The following is a 15,462-nucleotide window of genomic DNA, read 5'->3' as shown; positions in this document are numbered from 1 at the left end:
TGCCCTGACCCAAGAGAATAAGGGCAGAGGAAGCCTGCTGACCTGATATTTGAATATGCAGAAGCGCTGGATTTTCATAAACTAAATCTCTGTAGATGGTACTCTATTCCCCCTCATCAACAGGGTAGGAGGGGGTGTTGGGTGTTTCCGAGTGTGCTTTGGATTTAGCAGTTTCCCATAATAATGTTTGATTTTTCGAAGTGGAGATGTTTGGCTGTCACTTACACAATATTATTTTTATGTCCAATTTAGTTTTTGGGATTCGACTGCACTAATATGATAATTAACGCATACTGAGATGGCATCCTTCCCAGAACCTATAACAAGCAAGCTAAGACTCAAAGACTTCTCTCCTGCATTAAGGGTGAGTGACCATTAGAGATGGGTGGTGTTTCCAATTGGGGCTAATCCTCTGAGGGGTTTCAAATAAAATGTAGATGAGGAGGGTGGGTATATTTCGTGGTATGGGAGCATCACTTTTTGTAACTTTTCTAACTTAACATTTTAAAATTCAAAAGTATGGCCGCTGGAGAAGCTAAGGCTATGGTAATTGTATTTTTTTTTCTGCCTATCAGCAGAGTAGGAGGGTGGGGTGTGCGTGCCTTTCTTTATGGGGGAGGCAGTGAGTTTGTGTGTGTGTCGTTTTGTGTGTGTGGGTGTGTCTTTATTTGTATGTGTGTGCGAGATTTAAAATTTTACTATAATAATGCATGAGTTTTTATGGAGTGATTTTAGGTTAACAATTATAACATATGAAAATATATAAAATGGTTTACAGATGCAAGTTCACTGACTTGATAAGTAATATGTAGTGAGGTGGCCTCTGTGAATTATCTTACAACAATTTAGGTGAGATTCAGCTTGCTTCAGTGTGAATGTCCAATGCAGAATGGAGGTGTATACACTAGGCAGTAATCTTCTGGGAGCATCTAAGTCAACTTTGGGTGAGGAGGTTGCATTTATTCCCAGTGACAAAAGCAGTACCCTCTGTGAGGCTTCCAGACGTCATATTTTAAATTCTGTTGTCCTCGATTTTATGAAACTAAGTAGGAGAAAATCGTAGGCTTTCTTCCTTCATAGTGAAATTTTAGTGTGTGTGTGTGTTTGTATGTGTGTATGTGTCTCTGTATGTGCGGGGCTTAGAATTTTACTTTAATAATGATTGAGAGTACATGGAGAGATATTTGGTTTTCAAATAAAGCATATCATGAAAAGCTATAAGGTGGTATGCAGATTCAACTTCATTGCCATGATTAGTAATATATAATGAGGTGGCATCTTTGCATCAACTTATAACAGTGTACCTCAAATTACAGATTTCTCTCTTGCCTTCCGTGTCAGTGTCCAAGGTACAGTGGAAATGCTTAGAGTGGCAGTAATATTTTCAGGGCTTTTAGGTCCACTTTTGGTGTGGAGCGTGGGTTTATTCCCTGTTGCCAGAGCAATAACCTCTATGAAGCTTCCTGACCTCATGTTTGAAAATTGTGTTGTGCTAGAGTTGGAGATAATAAGTAGGAGAAAGTAGAAAATTTTCTCCCTCTTCAATAGGGTTGGAGTACGTGAATGTGTCTGTGTGTGTGTTTTTCAGTGAGTCCACGGTTTTACAGGTTTATTATAATAATGACTGAGTTTATGTGGAGATATTTGTCTGTCACTCTTTAAATAGGATCAAAATGTATAAGGTGGTTCCATGAAGCCATATCACTACATTGATATGTAATATGTTGTGAAGTGGCATCATTGAATCAATTTATATCAATGAACGTCTGTTTCAAAGATTGCAATCGTACCATCGGTCTGGATGTCCAATACAGAATGGAGGTGCTTACGGTGGCCAGTATTCTTCTGGGGACGTCTAAATGAACTTTTCGTGAGGAGATGAGGTTTATTTCCTGTTACAACAGCAATGTCCTATGTGAAGCCTCCTATCCTCATATTTTCTACTTCTGTAGTACTGGAGATTGAGAAAATAAGGATGGGAAAATAGGAAGTTTTCTCCCTCCTCCACAGGGTTGGAGCAGGGGTATGAGCGTTTGTGTGGGGGGGGGGGGGAGAGCATGTGTCTGCGTGCACAGGGTATTTCCAAGTTTGGTATAACAAACGGTCACTTTTTGTAGACACGTTTGGCAGTCACTTGTTGAATATTCTCAAAATGTATAAGGTGGTTTAAAGATACAATTTCCCTGCATTGATATATGAAATGCAGTGAGGTGGCATCTTTGAATCAACTTATAACAACAAACTGCAGATTCAAAGAATTTGCTCTTGCTCTAAGTGTGGACGGGCAAAAGTGATTGGAGCTCCTCACAGGAGCAGGTATTCTTCTGGGAATTTCAGTCACCTCTTTGTGAGGATGGTGGGTTTATGCCCTGACCCAAGAGAATAAGGGCAGAGGAAGCCTGCTGACCTGATATTTGAATATGCAGAAGTGCTAGATTTTCAGAAACTAAATCTCAGTATATGGTACACTTTTCTCCCTCTTCAACAGGGTAGGAGGGGGTGTTGGGTGTTTCCGAGTGTGCTTTGGATTTGGCAGTTTCCCATAATAATGTTTGATTTCTTGAAGTGGAGATGTTTGGCTGTCACTTACACAATATTATTTTTATGTCCAATTTAGTTTTTGGGATTCGACTGCACTAATATGAGAACTAATGCATACTGAGATGGCATCCTTCCCCCAACCTATAACAAGCAAGCTAAGACTCAAAGACTTCTCTCCTGCCTTAAGGGTGAGTGACCATTACAGATGGGAGGTGTTTCCAATTGAGGCTAATCCTCTGAGGGGTTTCAAGTAAAATGTAGATGAGGAGGGTGGGTATATTTCGTGGTATGGGAGCATCACTTTTTGTAACTCTTCTAACTTAACATTTTAAAATTCAAAATATGGCCACTGGCAAAGCTAAGTCTATGGAAATTGTATTTTTTTTTTTATCAGCAGAGTAGGAGGCTGGAGTGTGCGTGTGGGTGTCTGTGTGTTTGTGTGTGTGAGATTTAAAATTTTGTTATAATAATCCATGAGTTTTTATGGAGCGATGTTAGGTTAATAATTATAACATATGAAAATATATAAAGTGGTTTACACATGTGAGTTCACTGCCTTGATAAGTAATATGTAGTGAGGTGGCATCTGTGAATCAACTTATAACAATTTGGGTGAGATTCACCTTGCTTAAGTTTGAATGTCCAATACAAAAAGGAGGTACTGGCAGTACTCAGTAATCTTCTGGGAGCTCCGAAGTCAACTTTGGTGAGGAGGTTGTGTTTATTCCCAGTGACAAAAAGAGTACCCTCTGTGAGGCTTACTGACATCATATTTTAACATTCTGTAGTCCTCCATTTTGTGAAACTAAGTAGGAGGAAAGTGCAGGTTTTCTTCCTTCATAGTGAAATTTCAACGTGTGTGTGTGTGTGTGTGTCTGTCTATGTGCAGGACTGAGAATTTTACTATTATAATGATTGAGAATACATGAGGAGATATTTGGTTTATCAAATAAAGCATATTATGAAAAGCTATAAGGTGGTATGAAGATTCAACTTCATTGCTGTGATAGTAATATGTAGTGAGGTGGCATCATAGCATCAACTTGTAACAATGTACGTCATATTTACAGATATATCTCTTACCTTCAGTGTCAATGTCCAATACACAATGGAAGTGCTTCGAGTGGCCAGTAATATTTTGGGGTCTTCTAGGTCCACTTTTGGTGTGAAGCGTGGGTTTATCCCCAGTTGCCAGAGCAAAAACCTATATGAAGCTTCCTGACCTAGTGTTTCAAAATTGTGTTGTACTAGAGGTGGAGATACTAAGTAGGAGAAAGTAGAAAATTTTCTCCCTCTTCAATAGGGTTGGAGTTTGTGAATGTGTCTGTGTGTGTGTTTTTCAGTGAGTCCACGGTTTTACAGGTTTATTATAATAATGACTGAGTTTATGTGGAGATATTTGTCTGTCACTCTTTAAATAGGATCAAAATGTATAAGGTGGTTCCATGAAGCCATATCACTACATTGATATGTAATATGTTGTGAAGTGGCATCATTGAATCAATTTATATCAATGAACGTCAGTTTCAAAGATTGCAATCGTACCATCGGTCTGGATGTCCAATACAGAATGGAGGTGCTTACGGTGGCCAGTATTCTTCTGGGGACGTCTAAATGAACTTTTCGTGAGGAGATGAGGTTTATTTCCTGTTACAACAGCAATGTCCTATGTGAAGCCTCGCATCCTCATATTTCCTACTTCTGTAGTACTGGAGTTTGAGAAAGTAAGGATGGGAAAATAGGAAGTTTTCTCCCTCCTGAACAGCGTTGGAGCAAGAGGATGAGTGTGTGTGTGGGGGGGGGGGGGGTGAGAGCATGTGTCTGCGTGCGCAGGGTATTTCCAAGTTTGGTATAATAATCGGTCACATTGTGTAGACACATTTGGCGGTCAATTCTTGAATATCCCTAAAATGTATAAGGTGGTTTAAAGATACAACTCCCCTGAATTGATATATGAAATACAGTGAAGTGACATCTTTGAATCAACTTATAACAACAAACTGCAGATTCAAAGAATTCAATCTTGCTCTAAGTGCGGACGGGCAAAAGTGATTGGAGCTCCTCACAGGAGCAGGTATTCTTCTGGGATTTTCAGTCACCTCTTTGTGAGGATGGTGGGTTTATGCCCTGACCCAAGAGAATAAGGGCAGAGGAAGCCTGCTGACCTGATATTTGAATATGCAGAAGTGTTGGATTTTCAGAAATTAAATCTCTGTAGATGGTACTCTTTTCCCCCTCATCAACAGGGTAGGAGGGGGTGTTGGGTGTTTCCAAGTGTGCTTTGGATTTAGCAGTTTCCCATAATAATGTTTGATTTTTCGAAGTGGAGATGTTTGGCTGTCACTTACACAATATTATTTTTACGTCCAATTTAGTTTTTGGGATTCGACTGCACTAATATGATAATTAACGCATACTGAGATGGCATCCTTCCCCCAACCTATAACAAGCAAGCTAAGACTCAAAGACTTCTCTCCTGCCTTAAGGGTGAGTGACCATTAGAGATGGGTGGTGTTTCCAATTGGGGCTAATCCTCTGAGGGGTTTCAAATAAAATGTAGATGAGGAGGGTGGGTATATTTCGTGGTATGGGAGCATCACTTTTTGTAACTTTTCTAACTTAACATTTTAAAATTCAAAAGTATGGCCGCTGGAGAAGCTAAGGCTATGGTAATTGTATTTTTTTTTCTGCCTATCAGCAGAGTAGGAGGGTGGGGTGTGCGTGCGTTTCTATACCGGGGAGGCAGTGAGTTTGTGTGTGTGTCGGTGTGTGTGTGGGTGTGTGTGTGTGTCTGTGTATGTCTTTATGTGTGTGTGTGTGCGAGATTTAAAATTTTACTATAATAATGCATGAGATTTTATGGAGTGATTTTAGGTTAACAATTATAACATATGAAAATATATGAAGTGGTTTACAGATGCAAGTTCACTGACTTGATAAGTAATATGTAGTGAGGTGGCATCTGTGAATTATCTTACAACAATTTAGGTGAGATTCAGCTTGCTTCAGTGTGAATGTCCAATGCAGAATGGAGGTGTATACACTAGGCAGTAATCTTCTGGGAGCATCTAAGTCAACTTTGGGTGAGGAGGTTGCATTTATTCCCAGTGACAAAAGCAGTACCCTCTGTGAGGCTTCCAGACGTCATATTTTAAATTCTGTTGTCCTCGATTTTATGAAACTAAGTAGGAGAAAATCGTAGGCTTTCTTCCTTCATAGTGAAATTTTAGTGTGTGTGTGTGTTTGTATGTGTGTATGTGTCTCTGTATGTGCGGGGCTTAGAATTTAACTTTAATAATGATTGAGAATACATGGAGAGATATTTGGTTTTCAAATAAAGCATATTATGAAAAGCTATAAGGTGGTATGCCGATGGAACTTCATTGCCGTGATTACTAATATATAGTGAGGTGGCATCTTTGCATCAACTTATAACAGTGTACGTTAAATTTACAGATTTATCTCTTACCTTCAGTGTCAATGCCCAATACCCAATGGAAGTGCTTAGAGTGGCCAGTAATATTTTGGGGGCTTCTAGGTCCACTTTTGGTGTGGAGCGTGGGTTTATGCCCTGTTGCCAGAGCAATAACCTCTATGAAGCTTCCTGACCTCATGTTTGAAAATTGTGATGTGCTAGAGTTGGAGATAATAAGTCGGAGAAAGTATAAAATTTTTTCCCTCCCCAAGAGGGTTGGAGCGTGTGAGTGTGTCTTTGTGTGTGTTTTTCAGTGAGTCCACGGTTTTATAGGTTTATTAAAATAATGATTGAGTTTATGTGGAGATATTTGTCTGTTACTCCTCAAATGTTATGAAAATGTATAAGGTGGTTTCATGACGCCCCTCACTACAGTGATATGTAATATGTAGTAAGGTGGCATCATTGAATCAATTTATACGAATGAACGTCAGATTCAGAGATTTCAATCGTACCATCAGTGTGGATGTCCAATAGAGAATGGAGGTGCTTACGGTGGCCAGTACTCCTGTGGGGACTTCTAAATGAACTTTTCATGAGGAGATGAGGTTTATTTCCTGTTACAACAGCAATGTCCTTTGTGAAGCCTCGCATCCTCATATTTTATACTTCTGTAGTCCTGAAGATTGAGAAAGTAAGAATGGGAAAATAGTAAGTTTTCTCCCTCTTGAACAGCGTTGGAGCAAGAGTATGAGTGTGTGTGTGTGTGTGTGTGTGTGTGTGTGCGTGTGTGTGTGTAGGAGAGCATGTGTCTGCTTGCACATGGTATTTACAAGTTTGCTTTAACAATCGGTCACTTTTTGTAGACACGTGTGGCGGTCACTTGTTGAATATTCTCAAAATGTTTAAGGTGCTTTACAGATACAACTCCTCTGCATTGATATATGAAATACAGTGAAGTGGCATCTTTGAATCAACTTATAACAACAAACTGCAGATTCAAAGAATTTGCTCTTGCTCTAAGTGTGGATGGGCAAAAGTGATTGGAGCTCCTCACAGGAGCAGGTATTCTTCTGGGATTTTCAGTCACCTCTTTGTGAGGATGGTGGGTTTATGCCCTGACCCAAGAGAATAAGGGCAGAGGAAGCCTGCTGACCTGATATTTGAATATGCAGAAGTGCTAGATTTTCAGAAACTAAATCTCAGGATATGGTACACTTTTCTCCCTCTTCAACAGGGTAGGAGGGGGTGTTGGGTGTTTCCGAGTGTGCTTTGGATTTAGCAGTTTCCCATAATAGTGTTTGATTTCTCGAAGTGGAGATGTTTGGCTGTCACTTACACAATATTATTTTTATGTCCAATTTAGTTTTTGGGATTCGACTGCACTAATATGAGAACTAATGCATACTGAGATGGCATCCTTCCCCCAACCTATAACAAGCAAGCTAAGACTCAAAGACTTCTCTCCTGCCTTAAGGGTGAGTGACCATTACAGATGGGAGGTGTTTCCAATTGGGGCTAATCCTCTGAGGGGTTTCAAGTAAAATGTAGATGAGGAGGGTGGGTATATTTCGTGGTATGGGAGCATCACTTTTTGTAACTCTTCTTACTTAACATTTTAAAATTCAAAAGTATGGCCACTGGCGAAGCTAAGTCTATGGAAATTGTATTTTTTTTTTTCTGCCTATCAGCAGAGTAAGAGGGTGGGGTATGCATGTGGGTGGGTGTGTGTGTGCTTGTGTGTGTGAGATTTAAAATTTTGTTATAATAATGCATGAGTTTTTATGAGTGATATTAGGTTAATAATTATAACATATGAAAATATATAAAGTGGTTTACACATGTGAGTTCACTGCCTTGATAAGTAATATGTAGTGAGGTGGCATCTGTGAATCAACTTATAACAATTTGGGTGAGATTCACCTTGCTTAAGTTTGAATGTCCAATACAAAAAGAAGGTACTGGCAGTACTCAGTAATCTTCTGGGAGCTCCGAAGTCAACTTTGGTGAGGAGGTTGTGTTTATTCCCAGTGACAAAAAGAGTACCCTCTGTGAGGCTTACTGACATCATATTTTAACATTCTGTAGTCCTCCATTTTGTGAAACTAAGTAGGAGGAAAGTGCAGGTTTTCTTCCTTCATAGTGAAATTTCAACGTGTGTGTGTGTGTGTGTGTCTGTCTATGTGCAGGACTGAGAATTTTACTATTATAATGATTGAGAATACATGAGGAGATATTTGGTTTATCAAATAAAGCATATTATGAAAAGCTATAAGGTGGTATGAAGATTCAACTTCATTGCTGTGATAGTAATATGTAGTGAGGTGGCATCATAGCATCAACTTGTAACAATGTACGTCATATTTACAGATATATCTCTTACCTTCAGTGTCAATGTCCAATACACAATGGAAGTGCTTCGAGTGGCCAGTAATATTTTGGGGTCTTCTAGGTCCACTTTTGGTGTGAAGCGTGGGTTTATCCCCAGTTGCCAGAGCAAAAACCTATATGAAGCTTCCTGACCTAGTGTTTCAAAATTGTGTTGTACTAGAGGTGGAGATACTAAGTAGGAGAAAGTAGAAAATTTTCTCCCTCTTCAATAGGGTTGGAGTTTGTGAATGTGTCTGTGTGTGTGTTTTTCAGTGAGTCCACGGTTTTACAGGTTTATTATAATAATGACTGAGTTTATGTGGAGATATTTGTCTGTCACTCTTTAAATAGGATCAAAATGTATAAGGTGGTTCCATGAAGCCATATCACTACATTGATATGTAATATGTTGTGAAGTGGCATCATTGAATCAATTTATATCAATGAACGTCAGTTTCAAAGATTGCAATCGTACCATCGGTCTGGATGTCCAATACAGAATGGAGGTGCTTACGGTGGCCAGTATTCTTCTGGGGACGTCTAAATGAACTTTTCGTGAGGAGATGAGGTTTATTTCCTGTTACAACAGCAATGTCCTATGTGAAGCCTCGCATCCTCATATTTCCTACTTCTGTAGTACTGGAGTTTGAGAAAGTAAGGATGGGAAAATAGGAAGTTTTCTCCCTCCTGAACAGCGTTGGAGCAAGAGGATGAGTGTGTGTGTGGGGGGGGGGGGGGGTGAGAGCATGTGTCTGCGTGCGCAGGGTATTTCCAAGTTTGGTATAATAATCGGTCACATTGTGTAGACACATTTGGCGGTCAATTCTTGAATATCCCTAAAATGTATAAGGTGGTTTAAAGATACAACTCCCCTGAATTGATATATGAAATACAGTGAAGTGACATCTTTGAATCAACTTATAACAACAAACTGCAGATTCAAAGAATTCGCTCTTGCTCTAAGTGCGGATGGGCAAAAGTGATTGGAGCTCCTCACAGGAGCAGGTATTCTTCTGGGATTTTCAGTCACCTCTTTGTGAGGATGGTGGGTTTATGCCCTGACCCAAGAGAATAAGGGCAGAGGAAGCCTGCTGACCTGATATTTGAATATGCAGAAGTGCTGGATTTTCAGAAATTAAATCTCTGTAGATGGTACTCTTTTCCCCCTCATCAACAGGGTAGGAGGGGGTGTTGGGTGTTTCCTAGTGTGCTTTGGATTTAGCAGTTTCCCATAATAATGTTTGATTTTTCGAAGTGGAGATGTTTGGCTGTCACTTACACAATATTATTTTTATGTCCAATTTAGTTTTTGGGATTCGACTGCACTAATATGAGAACTAATGCATACTGAGATGGCATCCTTCCCCCAACCTATAACAAGCAAGCTAAGACTCAAAGACTTCTCTCCTGCCTTAAGGGTGAGTGACCATTAGAGATGGGTGGTGTTTCCAATTGGGGCTAATCCTCTGAGGGGTTTCAAATAAAATGTAGATGAGGAGGGTGGGTATATTTCGTGGTATGGGAGCATCACTTTTTGTAACTTTTCTAACTTAACATTTTAAAATTCAAAAGTATGGCCACTGGAGAAGCTAAGGCTATGGTAATTGTATTTTTTTTTCTGCCTATCAGCAGAGTAGGAGGGTGGGGTGTGCGTGCGTTTCTATACCGGGGAGGCAGTGAGTTTGTGTGTGTGTCGGTGTGTGTGTGGGTGTGTGTGTGTGTCTGTGTATGTCTTTATGTGTATGTGTGTGCGAGATTTAAAATTTTACTATAATAGTGCATGAGTTTTTATGGAGTGATTTTAGGTTAACAATTATAACATATGAAAATATATGAAGTGGTTTACAGATGCAAGTTCACTGACTTGATAAGTAATATGTAGTGAGGTGGCATCTGTGAATTATCTTACAACAATTTAGGTGAGATTCAGCTTGCTTCAGTGTGAATGTCCAATGCAGAATGGAGGTGTATACACTAGGCAGTAATCTTCTGGGAGCATCTAAGTCAACTTTGGGTGAGGAGGTTGCATTTATTCCCAGTGACAAAAGCAGTACCCTCTGTGAGGCTTCCAGACGTCATATTTTAAATTCTGTTGTCCTCGATTTTATGAAACTAAGTAGGAGAAAATCGTAGGCTTTCTTCCTTCATAGTGAAATTTTAGCGTGTGTGTGTTTGTATGTGTGTATGTGTCTCTGTATGTGCGGGGCTTAGAATTTTACTTTAATAATGATTGAGAGTACATGGAGAGATATTTGGTTTTCAAATAAAGCATATCATGAAAAGCTATAAGGTGGTATGCAGATTCAACTTCATTGCCATGATTAGTAATATATAATGAGGTGGCATCTTTGCATCAACTTATAACAGTGTACCTCAAATTTACAGAATTCTCTCTTGCCTTCCGTGTCATTGTCCAAGGTACAGTGGAAATGCTTAGAGTGGCAGTAATATTTTCAGGGCTTTTAGGTCCACTTTTGGTGTGGAGCGTGGGTTTATTCCCTGTTGCCAGAGCAATAACCTCTATGAAGCTTCCTGACCTCATGTTTGAAAATTGTGTTGTGCTAGAGTTGGAGATAATAAGTAGGAGAAAGTAGAAAATTTTTTCCCACTCCAAGACGGTTGGAGCGTGTGAGTGTGTCTGTGTGTGTTTTTCAGTGAGTCCACGGTTTTACAGGTTTATTATAATAATGATTGAGTTTATGTGGAGATATTTGTCTGTCACTCTTTAAATAGGATCAAAATGTATAAGGTGGTTCTATGAAGCCGTATCACTACATTGATATGTAATATGTTGTGAAGTGGCTTCATTGAATCAATTTATATCAATGAACGTCTGTTTCAAAGATTGCAATCGTACCATCGGTCTGGATGTCCAATACAGAATGGAGGTGCTTACGGTGGCCAGTATTCTTCTGGGGACGTCTAAATGAACTTTTCGTGAGGAGATGAGGTTTATTTCCTGTTACAACAGCAATGTCCTATGTGAAGCCTCGTATCCTCATATTTTCTACTTCTGTAGTACTGGCGATTGAGAAAATAAGGATGGGAAAATAGGAAGTTTTCTCCCTCCTCAACAGGGTTGGAGCAGGGGTATGAGCGTGTGTGTGTGTGTGGGGGGGAGAGCATGTGTCTGCGTGCGCAGGGTATTTCCAAGTTTGGTATAGCAAACGGTCACTTTTTGTAGACACGTTTGGCAGTCACTTGTTGAATATTCTCAAAATGTATAAGGTGGTTTAAAGATACAATTCCCCTGCATTGATATATGAAATGCAGTGAGGTGGCATCTTTGACTCAACTTATAACAACAAACTGCTTATTCAAAGAATTTGCTTCTGCTCTAAGTGGGAATGGGCAAAAGTGATTGGAGCTCCTCACAGGAGCAGGTATTCTTCTGGGATTTTAAGTCACCTCTTTGTGAGGATGGTGGGTTTATGCCCTGACCCAAGAGAATAAGGGCAGAGGAAGCCTGCTGACCTGATATTTGAACATGCAGAAGCGCTGGATTTTCAGAAACTAAATCTCTGTAGATGGTACTCTTTTCTCCCTCTTCAACAGGGTAGGAGGGGGTGTTGGGTGTTTCCGAGTGTGCTTTGGATTTAGCAGTTTCCCATAATAATGTTTGATTTTTCGAAGTGGAGATGTTTGGCTGTCACTTACACAGTATTATTTTTATGTCCAATTTAGTTTTTGGGATTCGACTGCACTAATATGAGAACTAATGCATACTGAGATGGCATCCTTCCCCCAACCTATAACAAGCAAGCTAAGACTCAAAGACTTCTCTCCTGCCTTAAGGGTGAGTGACCATTACAGATTTGTGGTGTTTCCAATTGGGGCTAATCCTCTGAGGGGTTTCAAGTAAAATGTAGATTAGGAGGGTGGGTATATTTCATGGTATGGGAGCATCACTTTTTGTAACTCTTCTAACTTAACATTTTAAAATTCAAAATTATGGCCGCTGTAGAAGCTAAGGCTATGGTACTTGTATATTTTTGCCGCCTATCAGCAGAGTAGGAGGGTGGCGTGTGCGTGCGTTTCTATACAGGGGAGGCAGTGAGTTTGTGTGTGTGTGTGTGTGTCTGTGTGTCTGTGTCTGTGTGTCTCTGTATGTCTTTATGTGTATGTGTGTGCGAGATTTAAAATTTAATATAATAGTGCATGAGTTTTTATGGAGTGATTTTAGGTTAACAATTATAACATATGAAAATATATAAAGTGGTTTACAGATGCAAGTTCACTGACTTGATAAGTAATATGTAGTGAGGTGGCATCTGTGAATTATCTTACAACAATTTAGATGAGATTCAGCTTGCTTCAGTGTGAATGTCCAATGCAGAATGGAGGTGTATACACTAAGCAGTAATCTTCTGGGAGCATCTAAGTCAACTTTGTGTGAGGAGGTTGCATTTATTCCCAGTGACAAAAGCAGTACCCTCTGTGAGGCTTCCAGACGTCATATTTTAAATTCTGTTGTCCTCGATTTTATGAAACTAAGTAGGAGAAAATCGTAGGCTTTCTTCCTTCATAGTGAAATTTTAGCGTGTGTGTGTTTGTATGTGTGTATGTGTCTCTGTATGTGTGGGGCTTAGAATTTTACTTTAATAATGATTGAGAATACATGGAGAGATATTTGGTTTTCAAATAAAGCATATTATGAAAAGCTATAAGGTGGTATGCCGATGGAACTTCATTGCCGTGATTACTAATATATAGTGAGGTGGCATCTTTGCATCAACTTATAACAGTGTACGTTAAATTTACAGATTTATCTCTTACCTTCAGTGTCAATGCCCAATACCCAATGGAAGTGCTTAGAGTGGCCAGTAATATTTTGGGGGCTTCTAGGTCCACTTTTGGTGTGGAGCGTGGGTTTATGCCCTGTTGCCAGAGCAATAACCTCTATGAAGCTTCCTGACCTCATGTTTGAAAATTGTGATGTGCTAGAGTTGGAGATAATAAGTCGGAGAAAGTATAAAATTTTTTCCCTCCCCAAGAGGGTTGGAGCGTGTGAGTGTGTCTTTGTGTGTGTTTTTCAGTGAGTCCACGGTTTTGTAGGTTTATTATAATAATGATTGAGTTTATGTGGAGATATTTGTCTGTTACTCCTCAAATGTTATGAAAATGTATAAGGTGGTTTCATGACGCCCCTGACTACAGTGATATGTAATATGTAGTAAGGTGGCATCATTGAATCAATTTATACGAATGAACGTCAGATTCAGAGATTTCAATCGTACCATCAGTGTGGATGTCCAATACAGAATGGAGGTGCTTACGGTGGCCAGTACTCCTGTGGGGACTTCTAAATGAACTTTTCATGAGGAGATGAGGTTTATTTCCTGTTACAACAGCAATGTCCTTTGTGAAGCCTCGCATCCTCATATTTTATACTTCTGTAGTCCTGAAGATTGAGAAAGTAAGGATGGGAAAATAGTAAGTTTTCTCCCTCTTGAACAGCGTTGGAGCAAGAGTATGAGTGTGTGTGTGTGTGTGTGTGTGTGTGTGTGTGTGGGAGAGCATGTGTCTGCTTGCACATGGTATTTACAAGTTTGGTTTAACAATCGGTCACTTTTTGTAGACACGAGTGGCGGTCACTTGTTGAATATTCTCAAAATGTTTAAGGTGCTTTACAGATACAATTCCTCTGCATTGATATATGAAATACAGTGAAGTGGCATCTTTGAATCAACTTATAACAACAAACTACAGATTCAAAGAATTTGCTCTTGCTCTAAGTGTGGATGCGCAAAAGTGATTGGAGCTCCTCACAGGAGCAGGTATTCTTCTGGGATTTTCAGTCACCTCTTTGTGAGGATGGTGGGTTTATGCCCTGACCCAAGAGAATAAGGGCAGAGGAAGCCTGCTGACCTGATATTTGAATATGCAGAAGTGCTAGATTTTCAGAAACTAAATCTCAGGATATGGTACACTTTTCTCCCTCTTCAACAGGGTAGGAGGGGGTGTTGGGTGTTTCCGAGTGTGCTTTGGATTTAGCAGTTTCCCATAATAGTGTTTGATTTCTCGAATTGGAGATGTTTGGCTGTCACTTACACAATATTATTTTTATGTCCAATTTAGTTTTTGGGATTCGACTGCACTAATATGAGAACTAATGCATACTGAGATGGCATCCTTCCCCCAACCTATAACAAGCAAGCTAAGACTCAAAGACTTCTCTCCTGCCTTAAGGGTGAGTGACCATTACAGATGGGAGGTGTTTCCAATTGAGGCTAATCCTCTGAGGGGTTTCAAGTAAAATGTAGATGAGGAGGGTGGGTATATTTCGTGGTATGGGAGCATCACTTTTTGTAACTCTTCTTACTTAACATTTTAAAATTCAAAAGTATGGCCACTGGCGAAGCTAAGTCTATGGAAATTGTATTTTTTTTTTCTTCCTATCAGCAGAGTAAGAGGGTGGGGTGTGCATGTGGGTGGGTGTGTGTGTGCTTGTGTGTGTGAGATTTAAAATTTTGTTATAATAATGCATGAGTTTTTATGAGTGATATTAGGTTAATAATTATAACATATGAAAATATATAAAGTGGTTTACACATGTGAGTTCACTTCCTTGATATGTAATATGTAGTGAGGTGGCATCTGTGAATCAACTTATAACAATCTGGGTGAGATTCACCTTGCTTAAGTTTGAATGTCCAATACAATAAGGAGGTACTTACAGTAGTCTGTAATCTTCTGGGAGCTTCGAAGTCAGCTTTGGTGAGGAGGTTGAGTTTATTCCCAGTGACAAAAAGAGTACCCTCTGTGAGGCTTCCTGACATCATATTTTAACATTCTGTAGTCCTCCATTTTGTGAAACTAAGTCGGAGGAAATTGCAGGTTTTCTTCCTTCATAGTGAAATTTCAACGTGTGTGTGTGTATGTGTGTGTGTGTTTGTCTGTGTGTGTGTGTGTGTGTCTGTCTATGTGCAGGACTAAGAATTTTACTATTATAATGATTGAGAATACATGAGGAGATATTTGGTTTATCAAATAAAGCATATTATGAAAAGCTATAATGTGGTATGCAGATTCAACTTCATTGCTGTGATGGTAATATGTAGTGAGGTGGCATCTTTGCATCAACTTGTAACAATGTACGTCAGATTTACAGATTTATCTCTTACCTTCAGTATCAA

The 15,462-nt window shown here is 39.6% G+C and overlaps 1 long non-coding RNA gene across 1 annotated transcript; it reads left to right on the top strand.

Annotated features, from left to right (window-relative positions):
• Positions 1–4,832: 4,832 nt before the first annotated feature.
• Positions 4,833–14,552, top strand: LOC140515569 (uncharacterized). The gene is made up of 5 exons (XR_011971085.1): positions 4,833–5,028; positions 7,323–7,434; positions 9,633–9,744; positions 12,011–12,122; positions 14,405–14,552. It is a non-coding gene; the product is annotated as an uncharacterized lncRNA (long non-coding RNA).
• Positions 14,553–15,462: the final 910 nt, after the last annotated feature.

This window comes from Notamacropus eugenii, chromosome X, assembly GCF_028372415.1.
Source record: "Notamacropus eugenii isolate mMacEug1 chromosome X, mMacEug1.pri_v2, whole genome shotgun sequence".
Taxonomy (NCBI): Eukaryota; Metazoa; Chordata; class Mammalia; order Diprotodontia; family Macropodidae; genus Notamacropus; species Notamacropus eugenii.
The sequence above is the reverse complement of the archived record's forward strand: the minus strand, read 5'-3'. Positions and strand labels throughout refer to the sequence as shown.